Source organism: Heptranchias perlo, chromosome 1 (assembly GCF_035084215.1).
Source record: "Heptranchias perlo isolate sHepPer1 chromosome 1, sHepPer1.hap1, whole genome shotgun sequence".
Taxonomy (NCBI): domain Eukaryota; kingdom Metazoa; phylum Chordata; class Chondrichthyes; order Hexanchiformes; family Hexanchidae; genus Heptranchias; species Heptranchias perlo.
Genome location: NC_090325.1, coordinates 38619947 through 38633513, shown reverse-complemented (window position 1 = coordinate 38633513; position 13567 = coordinate 38619947). Strand labels below are relative to the sequence as shown.

Below are 13567 nucleotides of genomic sequence, written 5' to 3'. Positions count from 1 at the left end.
AGAAGGTCTGATTTTCGGCCTGCCTTGGACAGGAAAATGGTGGACGGTGTTGGTAGTTTTTACACTCATTACCTGCCTTGTTTATATTCTAATCAGGGCTCCTACTGGTAGCTTAAAAGGGGTATCATTACCAATTCTGTTAACTTGTTCAGAAATGATCTTGAAGGTCTCAATGTAGCTTTCAGGACATTGAAACTCAAGTTATGCTGCCTGGGGAAAAAATATTCAGTTGTGTGACAGATTTTTTGGTTGGGTCATAACCCTTTTGCTAATATTAAATTTAAAAATGTTTACTGTCTTTTCTCCAAATTACATCATTGTGCACATATCACTGGCTATCATGAGGTTTGAAATATGTACTCTATGGCAGGGATGTCCAACCAGCAGCCCCTGAGCCTGGCCCTTTAAGCCCAGGCAATTCAATTTTATTTGTATTATGTTTCTCATTTGGTGCTTGTCCTATTTGAATCTTGTGGGCCTGAAGGTTTTGAAAGGCTATTTTTAGTTCTGTTGCCACATTGGTGGATCTATCTCAAATCATAGCACCTTGATCTGTTAATATCAGCAACTTGAGATCTATGCAAATTAATGGGAGCCTTGGTTAAAATGTTGCATGAAGGGACCTTCATACACAGTTATGCAAACCACAAAGACAAAAGCTTGAGCACCCCTGCCCTATGGGGCATCTTATACCCCATTTACTTGATAGCATTGTCTCTAATAGCAGGTGCACAGTCAGAGGTAACTCTGTGAAGTAATAGCAACACTAATGCTATCAGAGGTGCAAATAGGAAGAGGAGATTTCACACGGTGCCTCCAGTCTCCTGGATGCTGCCAGCAACATGGGTTGTGTCCATCATTTAGGGTCAGACCTGTATGCCCATCCAACCCAACAATGCGCTTTTGCCATTCGTGATGTGTATAGATCTTCCACTGATCTCCGAGAATATCATCATAGCCAGACAGGTTTGTGACTTTGGTAGATTATAAGTAGATTTTAAGCTTTCATGTTTAACAGACAAAAACTGTGGAGCATTCAGAAACTTTCTTTTGAAAAAAAACAATAACTATATGGTGGCAACCCATCAAAGAATGGTACATATAAGCTTACAGGATGCAGTTTATACAAGACTCGTTCACAGCATAATGGCTGACCAAAAGTTAAAGGTGTGAGCCTGAAAGCCTGACTGTAATGGTGAGCTGCTTAAGGTGGTTTTAATATTTTTTTGTGGAAAGCCTTGTACATTTACATGTTTTTTAATTATGGCATGGATGGTTTGAAGAAAGTAGTATAGTACAGACAACAATCTCTTAAACATTGTGAAGCATCCATGGGATTTCTGTGAAAATAACTATATGTATATTGTGAGAAGAAATGAGTTTTTCAAGTTATTTTGTCTTGAGGCAGATGTAAAAATTGTGCCATATCTGTCTGTACAATTTGGTTTCGTTCCAGCATTCCTGAATTCAATTACAGCCTCGGTCCTTCTCGATGTGTTTAGATCCTTAGAAAGCACAATACTTGGTTTGCGATTCTTGAATTTTTAAACAGCGCTGTCGACAGACTAAAGGGTTCACTGGAAGGCTCAGTTCCTGAAGTAGCCTACATTATAGAAGCTGGTACAATGATCCCTGGGATTCGTTCACGCTCTAGAAAATCCTTTTATTTGTGAGAGCTTGAACTTTTCATCCACTAATTTTTGACAACAAAAGAGCTTATTTTAAAATTCTTAGTAATATACATCTGGCATGAAGTAACAGGATATCATGTGCCTGATGGTATAGCTGCATCTACCATTAACCAACATGATGAACAATTTTTTTTTTAAATTGCTCCTGTTTTCTTGCCTTATCTCCTAGAGGTGCTGACTCACGCTGAAGTACAGCACCACATGTGTTATGCACTGACCCACCCCAAGTAAGTAGCTATTTGTTATGAGTCTTGATGGTGAATACTAGCTGGTTATTCAATTTATAGATTGGGGTGGGGTGGGGGGTGGGCAGAGGGACAATGGCAGCAAGGCTGATGCTGTCCTCACCTGATGTCCACCCACACACCACCTTTCCAGATGGCATCACTGTATATTGATATGGTCCTGGATGAGTGTGGGTCGAGAAATTTATGGCCAGTTGTGGCACTCCTACACCCCCACCCACCTCACTCTTCCTTCTATTGACTACCACTATCCCCACTGAAATCAGCACGGAGAGGGATTAGCCTTTTAGGGATGTACGGGTGAGTTCGACACTGGGTTATATTTTTATAAATCCCTCATGATGCTGATGATAATGCTTTGTTCTTAGAACACTTCTGCAATGTTTACAATGCGTTAATTTGACAACTGGATTAGAACAGTTTAACTGTGTTCCTTATGCTTTGAGATACTTGGCTGCATTTATTTACGGAAGATAGTGTGTGTGTTTTCTTAAATAGACAGCACATTTGAAGGGAGATATTTTTATTAAAACTAGAGGACCTCTGATTGCTAAGTAACTCCATCCAGGGGCAGATAGAAAACTTCTAAGGGACACTCAAAACACTACATCATTTCAATATTATAGGTGTTGAATTTTGTTGTATTTTCAGATTATCCCCTGCTTCATGTTTCAGGACTGGATCTTGTTCCTGATTATGATAAAGATATCTCCATTAATTAGCATATAAATGAAGGAAATCCTCACAAACTATCAAATGTTCATCTTCTGAAAAGCAATGACACTGAATTATAGAACTGGTAAACCACAGGGATGTTTATGCTGTGCCAAGAATTTTGTGATAAGTTTGACCAGATTGTGAACAGTCTTTTAGAAGATAACTATCTTGTATACCACTATAAGGTTGCTTCTTGCCTCCTTTCAAGTCTGAAAAGATCATGTGTCTCCAGTCTTTCCTCATAACTCAGACACTTGACACTAAGGATCAGCTTTGGCTCTTCTCTGCAGTGGCTTCAGTGCTTGAATGTCTCTCCTGTCTTGATGACGAGAACAAGACACTGTACACAAGCCATGTTCTGACCAGAACACAATACAGTTTGATCACGACTTTCTTTGACTTGTATTCTACTGTTTTGGCTACATGGTTAAATATTGTATTGGCTTTGTTGACTTCAGTGGTTGGACATATTGAGCATGGAGTCTACTCATATTTTTGGGTCTCTTCGAACTCTATCCTTAACTATTTCGACACTGTTCACCCCTGTATGTGTGTCGCCCATTTTTCCTTCCTATACAGCATTTGGTATTTGTCCAACATAGTTTTCTTGGAAAAGTGTGGACATGCCCTGAGACCTCATTCTTCTTTCTCCCCCCACCCCCTAAAATACATCTGCCCTCTTTTTTGTTTCCTGTAATACATGTGATGGAATGTTGAGCAAAACTGCAGTTTAATTTACATTAAACTTCTGCCTCAATGCACTTCAGTCTAACTAAAAATTCAACTTGTTTGTACATGTCATAGGACTTGGATTCAGGGCTAGAGTTGAGTTCCCAGCATCTTTAGGACTGCGTTAGCTTTTTTTTGAAGCTGGTGGTCCGTTTTTGCCAGTTTCTCCAGTTTGGCATATCTGCATGTTCGCACTTGTTGATCCGCTGCAACTCTGGCAGGATCTTGCCAAATAAATGATAAGAGGAAACAGAACCTGGAGGTACTATCAGGTATCCAATATTGGATCGAATGTCTTTCAAGCATCCTTGGGGTACAGGATTTTGTCCTCGTTGCACCCACTTTGTGTCCGATGCCTATAGTTCTTGGAAAGAAAAGAAGAAAGGAGTTGCATTTATATCGTGCTTTTCATGACTTCAGGACGTGTACTTTTGAAGTGTAGTTACTGTTGTAATTTAGGAAAGTGAATGTGAATTAGTGTAAGAGTTGCAAATCGGATCCAGAGTTAGGTATTGCTTTCATCTTTATTCTTCGCTAAATTTTATGCTCCAAGTGAGTGATATCAGTGATGGGAAATGGAATGCTTTCTCATTTCAAGCGCACAGTCAACATTCTAGTAAATGACTTTATTGAAAACCTTACTTTAGCCAGGTTTTACAGCACATGGCCCCCTTTAAGTGTATTTTTGTTCATGAATCCCACTGGGATGATGAATATTTATCTGTGTGAAAGGTTAAACAATGTAGGTTGCAATGTTACATTGATGTCATGGAAATTTGCTCAATTGCCTGAGGGACCAGAAAGAAGTTTCAGTTTTAGAACCTCAGTAGTATCATCTGTCATTGTTTATCTCCCTATCTATCCACCCTATCAAATCCTTTAATAATCTTGAACACCTCAATTAGATCAGACTTCAATCTTCTACACTCAAGGGAATACAAGCCAAGTCTATGCAACCTGTCCTCATCATAATTTATCCTTTTTAGCTCCAGTATCATTCTGGTGAATCTGCGTTTTACCCCCTCCAAGGCCAATATATCCTTCCTGAGGTGCATTGTCCAGAACTGAATGCAGTACTCAGATGCAGTCTAACCAGAGCTTCATACAACTGTAGCTCTGAAAATGGAGAAAATTGTCTACCTGCTCAGAATACGCTCAACCATATTGTTGTAAAACACATGGGTACAGCACACCTACACTATAAGTCTACTGTAATTTGGAGTTCATTCTTTGTATCTCGTATGAACACCATTTGTAGCCTGATGCTATTGAATGTGTCACACAGAATAGTTTTTTTTTGTTGTCTATGGTTTTCCAACTTTTGTTTCTATCATATCTTCCTGCAAGCTATACAGACATGTAATGTACAGTTGCCACAACAGCTTTGTTGTGTAAAGTTTCTGAAGATTGAGGCACCATCCAAATAACCACTGAGCAGACTCAACACTATCAAAAGCTCAGTCAAGTAAGGTGACCCTTTTTCAACAATTAGCTTCAATTTTTCAGTTGACTCAATTCAGTGAAGTTACCCACTGTAATCTGATGAGATGACTGGATCTTGAGATTAACTTTTGAGCAGAAATAGATGGACTGTTAAAGAATTGCCTCATAGGCATAAGTACCCTAAGAACAGGAGTTCAAAGGATTTCACATTTGGTACTCTGCCATGCCAAAGCAGATGGGAAGGCATTGAACTGTACCGTCAAAAGAACGATACATTTTTAAAAATTTGCTCATGGGATGTGGGCGTCGCTGGCGAGGCCGGCATTTATTGCCCATCCCTAATTGCCCTCGAGAAGGTGGTGGTGAGCCACCGCCTTGAACTGCTACAGTCCGTGTGGGGTGAAGGTTCTCCCACAGTGCTGTTAGGGAGTTCCAGGATTTTGACCTAGCGACTGTGAAGGAACAGCGATATATTTCCAAGTCGGGATGGTGTGTGACTTGGAGGGGAACGTGCAGGTGGTGTTGTTCCCGTGTACCTGCTGCCCTTGTCCTTCTAGGTGGTCGAGGTCACAGGTTTGGGAGGTGCTGTCGAAGAAGCCTTGGCAAGTTTCTGCAGTGCATCCTGTAGATGGTACACACTCCAGCCACTGTGCGCCAGTGGTGGAGGGAGTGAATGTTTAGGGTGGTGGATGGGGTGCCAATCAAGCGGGCTGTTTTGTCCTGGATGGTGTCGAGCTTCTTGAGTGTTGTTGGAGCTGCACTCATCCAAGCAAGTGGAGAGTATTCCATCACACTCCTGACTTGTGCCTTGTCGATGGTGGAAAGGCTTTGGGGAGTCAGGAGGTGAGTCACTCACTGCAGAATACCCAGCCTCTGACCTGCTCTTGTAACCACAGTATTTATGTGGCTGGTCCAGTTAAGTTTCTGGTCAATGGTAACCCCCCAGGATGTTGATGGTGGGGGATTCGGCGATGGTAATGCCATTGAATGTCAAGGGGAGGCAGTTCGTCACTCTCTGATTGAAGATGGTCATTGCCTGACACTTGTCTGGTGCGAATGTTACTTGCCACTTATCAGCCCAAGCCTGGATGTTGTCCAGGTCTTGCTGCATGCAGGCACAGACTGCTTCATTATTTGAGGGGTTGCGAATAGAACTGAACACTGTGCAATCATCAGCGAACATTCCCATTTCTGACCTTATGATGGAGGGAAAGTCATTGATGAAGCAGCTGAAGATGGTTGGGCCAAGGACATGGCCCTGAGGAACTACTGCAGCAATGCCCTGGGGCAGAGATGATTGGCTTCCAACAACCACTACCATCTTCCTTTGTGCTAGGTATGACTCCAGCCACTGGAGAGTTTTCCCCCTGATTCCCACCTTGATGCCACACTCGGTCAAATGCTGCCTTGATGTCAAGGGCAATCGCTCTCCCCTCACCTCTGGAATTCAGCAGTTTTGTCCCTGTTTGGACCAAGGCTGTAATGAGGTCTGGAGCCAAGTAGTCCTGGGCAGAACTCAAACTGAGCATCGGTGAGCAGGTTATTGATGAGTAAGTGCCTCTTGATAGCACTGTCAACGAGACACCTTCCATCACTTTGCTGATGATTGAGAGTCGACTGATGGGGTGGTAATTGGCTGGATTGGATTTGTCCTGCTTTTTATGGACAGGACATACTGGGCAATTTTCCACATTGTCGGGTGGATGCCAGTGTTGTAGCTTTACTGGAACAGTATAGCTAGAGGCGCAGCTAGTTCTGGAGTACAAGACTTCAGCACTACAGGCGGGATGTTGTCGGGGCCCATAGCCTTTGCTGTACCCAGTGCACTCAGCCGTTTCTTGACATCACGTGGAGTGAATCGAATTGGCTGAAGACTGGCTTCTGTGATGGTGGGGATATCGGGAGGAGGCTGCGATGGATTATCCACTCGGCACTTCTGGCTGAAGATGGTTGCAAACGCTTCAGCCTTGTCTTTTGCACTCGCGTGCTGGACTCTGCCATCATTGAGGATGGGGATGTTCACAGAGCCTTCTCCTCCTGCTGGTTGTTTAATTGTCCACCACCATTCACAACTGGATGTGGCAGGACTGCAGAGCTTTCATCTGATCCGTTGGTTGTGGATTCACTTAGCTCTGCCTATAGCATGTTGCTAGTTTGTCGTTCAATAATTGATTTTGTTCTTGTTTTCCAATATATGCACGTCCTTTTTATTTTAACTGCATGATTGGTCTATTCCTGGACAGATTGAAAAATATTGCTTATTGGGGTTGGCTCAACCTATATGTCCCCAGGTTCTCTAGGACAAAAGTCATTGAGCACTGAAGGAATGGGCTGCTATTCCAGGGTTTTAGGTCATGCATTGTAAGGATGCTGATCGGGTTAGATGAAGTAAGGAGGGACGAGACTTGTGTGGAGCATAAACACTGGCATGGACCTGTTAGGCCGAATAGCCTGTTGCGGTGCTGTACGTTCTAAGTAATGAAAATTAACAATGACCTATTGGTGCCATCCTTGTTGCATCATGAGGTGCATTTTAGTTGTTCAAACAATAAAAAGAAAGAATCAACTTTCATTTATACAGCACCTTTCATGACCTAAGGATGATCCAAGGTGCTTTACAGCCAATGAAGTACTTTTGAAGTGTAGTCTCTGTTGTAATGTAAGTAACATAGTAGCCAATTTGCGCACAGCAAGGTCCCACAAACAGCTATGTGATAATGACCAGATAACTTGTTTTTTAGTGATGTTGGTTGAGGAATAAATATTGGCCACGACATTGGGGAGAACTCCCCTGCTCCTCTTCGAAATAGTGCCATGGGGTCTTTTGCATCCACCTGAGAGGATAGACGTGGCCTTGTTTTAAGGTCGAATTGGAAAGACGGCACCTCCGATAGTGCAGTACTCCCTCAGAGTGCGTCCTCTGAGCCATGGCTGACCCACAATATATTCTTCAATGACTGCATATCAGTTACTCAGCAATGGCAATAGGATTAGAATAAAGTTTACACCAGGTTCCCCCTTTCCTTCCCCAATGGCTCAGGGAGTTTATCCAGTGAGTTGCTGAGGAATATGGACAAGAAAGGTGGTGGGATCAATCCCTTGTATGATGAGTTAGCCAATCCCAGCAAGGGCTACAGTAAGTGAACTAAATTTGGCCTCAACATCCCTGCATTAGGGAAGAGAAAATCATCTCTGATTCCCACTCTTGATTTTTCTGTAACAGCACCTGCTGCACTCCGCATGCCTGGATAACATTGAGGGCTGGTCAGATTAGGTTGTGACACCTCCAATGGTCAAATAGTTTCTTTATATTTCCTGTTGAGGCTCACACATGAATGAGAGCCTCTTGTGTGAGCTACCAGAGGGGATGCATCCTTGGAACTGCACCCCAATTAGGAGTTAATGCCTTCAGGAAGTTGAGAGAGGGGACAGGATTTTTAAAATTTCTTCCTTTGCAATCATTGTGAAGATTTTAAACTTCAATTTTGACCTGAAGCCTTGAATCACCTATGTGAATACTTGAATATACTCTGCAGCCTATTGAGCTACTCCTACTTCTTTGATTTTTCTGTTACTTATTTTGATATCAGTGAACAGTGCACTTCCAAATACCATTCCATCATATGGCACCCACTAGAGCAGTTTTGATGCCTGATTTAGTTTTCTTGCAAATTGTTCATAGTTGTTAGCTCATCCTCCTTCTTTCTCCATTAATTCAGGGTTCCTTGGGCACTGTCCTCTCTCCCATTCTTTCTTCAATGAACTGCACCCTTCATCATCCAGTGCTACTGGCGTATTTGCTGATGATTCCACTCAACATTCATCAATTTTCTTCCAACTGCAAGCCTTGTGTTCATAACCTCCAGCCTTTTGACAATGCAATGGCTGAACCTTGCAACTTGATGAACCAATGAAAATCTTGTTTCTTAGAATTCTTCAGTCCTCCCTATCTCCGTCTCCTCCTTCAGCCCTACAACCCTTCGCCCCACCGTTGGCAGCTGTACTTTCAGCCATGTAGGCCTGAAGCTCTGGAATTCCCTCCCTAAACACCTCTACTTCTCTGCCTCTCTTCTTTTTAAAGCCCCCTAAAAGCGAGTTAGACAGATGAAATAGGGCCTGAAACCTGAACTGTGAAAAGAATTGTTGGTCGTGCAGGAAGTGCACGCCATGTGCAAGCATTTTGGTAGACGGATACTTCTGTTCTTCCAATCTCATGAATGTGTTAACAGAAGAATACCAAAAAGAAAACTGAAGGGGAAATTATGCTTTTAGGGCAGCCGGAAACCATTTCACTGTAATGTAAAATCACTGGGGAGTGTGCTTTTCAAGGCACTACCACTTTCCTGGGGTGAAGAGAAAGGGACGAGAGGCCTGATGGAGTCTGAGAAAGGGATCAGCTGGAAAGCTTACGAACTGAAATTTACAACAAAATGGAGGAAATTGAAAAGTTGATAGTCAATTATTCACTCTGGTAAAGGTTTCAAATAGCAAGAACACAAGCTTAAACATTATAAAGTTAGCATCAAGAAGTTGGTCAGAACTTTATCATATGAAGGATAGCAGAGTAAGTTTCCATGCAGTGATACTGACAGTAGGGACAGTAAATTCCTATTGACAGTATAATGGGCTGGAGACAACTCGATGTGTTTCTGGAGAGTCAATGGATTGAGGGATATGGTGAGCAAGTGGGTAGGTCAGAATGAAGTAAAACAAAACCCTCAACTCACTTAAAAAGTACTTGGATGTGCACTTGAAGTGCCGTAACCTACAGGACTACGGACCAAGCGCTGGAAAGTGGGATTAAGCTGGACGGCTCTTTTTCGGCCGGCACAGACACGATGGGCCAAATGGCCTCCTTCTATGCCATAACTTTCTATGATTCCATGAAAACAAAACAAACCAGCGTGGACATTTCCTGACTCATTGGACATGTCTTGACCCGAATAATTACTATGCCATCTTATGAATTTCTCGTTGCTTTGAGTTTTTATGTGCATGCTGACTATTCTTCCATCTCCACCTGTTGGCTTTCAGTTACTTTTCTGCTGTATAACGATTTTGGGGGAGAACAGAGCTGAACAGCATGTTGCCCTTTTGAGGTTAGAATGGATCCATTTCACTTTTTCCACCCCCCCACCTCCCACACCTTTTGGACCTTGTATGTTTGTGTACCAGAGAGTGGGCTGGGAACCCAAACTATTGTTCAACATTCACAACCTTGCAAAAACTGGGACAGCTGTCTCAAACAGCTCAGGCGGGAAAGTGGAGTTGAGGTCCAAGATCAGCTATGATCTTATTGAATCGCAGAGCTGGCTCGAGGGACCGTATGGCCTACTTCTGCTCCTATTTCTTATGTTCTTAAGTTCAAACAGAAGCTGAATCAGCCAGCTAACAACTAAAAATGTTGCAAGTTTTGAATGAACCCAGGTTTTCATTGGGTTTATTTTGCTCTTGTTTGGCTAAATGTAGATACACTTGTAACTATAACAGCTCACAATATTTCTCGTACTCCTCAAAGTTTTGACATTGGATCGGTTTTGAATCGTCTAGCCCTTGATACGACTAAACTATTTGTAATGCTTAAGTGTTCATCATGTGTCTCATCTTCGTGGCAACCTTGCATATATTAATATTTTGCAAGCCTGAAATGTTGGGCCAAGTACTCTGAAACAAATAGTGGAGAAAATACAGACAAAAACATAAACAAAGATTTACTAAATTGTTGTGGTGCTCTTGTATTCCTGGCATTGACTTGGAGTCTGCACTATTCGCAATTTTGCTATTTCATTCACAACTTGGCATGGAGTAGACTTTCCTTACTAAGTCTACTATTGTTTTTGGCTTTGGACCATATGGAGTCCAGTGAGCACGAGATGGGTTATATTTGCAGCCTGTCAGAGAAATGCACGGTTTTCCTTCATCTGGTTAGACTTCGGCTTCGTATAACACTAAAATTGCCAATGATGAGAAGGGCTGAATTTTCCTGAAGATTTCCGCCCTTGCTCTGGTTTTTCCAGCTATCTTAACAACTTGCTTACCTCGGCATAGACTGCGTATGGTAATCAAGCCAAGCAGGTGACTGTTTCACTGATGAGAGTTTACAACCATGCACTTTGTGGCAATTGGGTTTCTTGCCTGTTCTCTGAGGAAATGGTGCATAGCTTCGATAGTTAAGGAGAGGGGAAAATGAACAAAATGGGTGGGGAAAAAATAATTTATATCTCCCTGTGCATTACTTAAATGCATTGATGACACATTTGCCTGTGTAACAGTCATTGCCCCTCAAAAGTAATTCTTTGTGTGAAATGCTATGTTTCAATATGATAAAGGTATTTTTATATCAACCGTACAATTTCAATATGAAGTGGCACAACAGTTTTTAATTAGAAGCATTTACCTTGGGTTGCTCCTCCCTCACCATCTTTTCATTTTCTTCCCTCTTACCCTGGGATATGGTTTGACAGACATTGATGGCCATTGGGACCTCTTCTGAGTAAATTTACTCAACATCCATACGTGTACAATAAAAGCAAAATACTGCAGGTGCTGGAAGTCTGAACTAAAAACAGAAAATGCTGGAAATACCCAGCAGGTCAGGCAGCATCTGTGAGAAAGAGGGAGAGTTCACATTTCAGGTCAATGACCTTTAGTCAGAACTGGAAGATAATTTAACAGTCTTTAAACAAGTACAGAGCCAGGGAAAGGAGGTGGGGGAGGCAAGAACAGAAGGTAAGGTCTGTGATAAGGCTTGAGTGATTAAACGACCAAAGGGATGATGGTGGAAGGCAAAGGGGGTGGTAATGAGACAAATAAAGAAACAAAAGAAGGGTCCAGAGGAGCTGTAAATAGCAACAGCAGAACCTTCACCAGCACCTGCTCTCTGAAAAAATGAGAGCAGTGGTTACGATCTGAAGTTATTGAAATCTATGTTGAGTCCGGAAGGTTGTAAAGTGCCTCATCGAAAGATGAGGTTCTTTTCCTCGAGCTTCCATTGAGCTTCATTGGAACAGTGTTGGAGGCTGAGGACAGAGAGGTCCGAGTGAGAGTGGGACGGAGAATTAAAATGGCAAGCATCTGGAAGCTTAGGGTCACGCTTGAGGACTGAATGGAATTGTTCAGCAAATCTGCACTTGGTCTCCCCGATGTAGAGGAGATCACATCGTGAGCAGTGAATACATTATTAAATTGAAAGAAGTACGAGTAAGAGCATAAGAAATAGGAGCAGGAGTAGGCCATACGGCCCCTCGAGCCTAGTCCGCCATTCAGCAAGACCATGGCTGATCTTCTATCTCAACTCCACTTTCCTGCCCTATTCCCATGTCCCTTGATTCCCTTAGTGTCCAAATATCCATCGATCTCAGTCTTGAATATACTCAACAACTGAGTATCCACAGCCCTCTGGGGTAGAGAATTCCAAATATTCACAACCCTCCTGAGTGAAGAAATTTTTCCTCATCTCGGTCCTAAATGGCTGACCCCTTATCTTGAGACTATGACCCCTAGTTCTGGATTCTCCAGCCAGGGGTAACAGCCTCTCAGCATCTACCCTGTCAAGCCCTCTAAGAATTGTATACATTTCAATGAGATCACCTCTCATTCTTCTAAACTCCAGAGAATACAGGCCCATTCTACTCGATCTCTCCTCATAGGACAACCCTCTCATCCCAGGAATCAATCTAGTGAACCTTTGTTGCACCCCTGCTGTTTCACCTGGAGGGAGTGTTTGGGGCCCTGGCCGCTGGGAAGGGTGGAGGTGAAGGGGCAGGTGTTGCATCTCCTGCGCTTGTACGGGAAGGTGCCATGGGAAGGAAAGCGGTTGTTGGGGGTGATGAGAGTGGACCAGGGTGTCGCAGAGGGAATGGTTCCTTCGGAATGCTGAAAGGTATGGGAAGGGGGAAGATGTGTTTGGTGCTGGAGACGGCAGAGGATGAATGTTGAATATGGAGGCTGGTGGGTTGGAAGGTGAGGACAAGGGGGACCCTGTCGTGGTCCTGGGAGGGAGGGGAAGGGGTGAGGCAGAAGTGTGGGAAATAGGACGGTTATGGTCGTAGGCCCTGTCCACTACATCGATAATATACAAACTTTCTGGAAGGGGCCACGGATTACTTTCAGGAATTGAACGTCTGGCTCTCCCGACTCCGACCCCTACTCCTGCTGTCCTTAAGATAGCTACAGAATCAAACCATGAACCTTCCTGATCTAGTTCACCAGTGCTCAGGACAGTACATTTGCTCACGGAAGCATAGTGACATTTACTGGTAGAATAGATAAGGGAGAACCAGTGGATGTGGTTTATTTGGATTTTCAGAAGGCCATTGATAAAGTCCCACATAGGAGGTTAGTGTGCAAAATTAAAGCACATGGGATTGGTGGTAATATACTGGCATGGATTGAAAATTGGTTAACAGACAGGAAACAGAGAGTAGGAATAAATGGGTCTTTTTCGGGTGGCAGGCAGTGACTTGTGGGGTACCGCAGGGATCAGTGCTTGGGACCCAGCTATTCACAAAATATATCAATGATTTGGATAAGGGAACCAAATGTAATATTTCCAAGTTTGCTGACGATGCAAAACTAGGTGGGATCGTGAGTTATGAGGAGGATGCAAAGAGTCTTCAAGGCAATTTAGACAAGTTGAAAGAGTGGGCAAATACATGGCAGATGCAGCATAATGTGGATAAATGTGAAGTTATCCACTTCGGAAGGAAAAACAGCAAGGCAGAGTATTATTTAAATGGTGAT

At 43.0% G+C, this 13567-nt stretch overlaps 1 protein-coding gene across 3 annotated transcripts in view; it reads left to right on the top strand.

Moving 5' to 3' along the window:
• The window catches only part of atp8b1 (ATPase phospholipid transporting 8B1), a 162537-nt gene that overhangs the window by 70733 nt on the left and 78237 nt on the right, over positions 1-13567 (top strand). Inside the window, exon 1 of one of the 3 annotated variants that reach the window (XM_067983884.1) lies at positions 895-966. The exons of the other annotated variants lie outside the window; for them this stretch is intronic. The gene's annotated coding sequence lies outside the window, so the exon portion shown is untranslated. Of the gene's footprint in view, positions 1-894; positions 967-13567 lie in introns of those variants that run through there. 3 annotated transcript variants of the gene reach the window in all.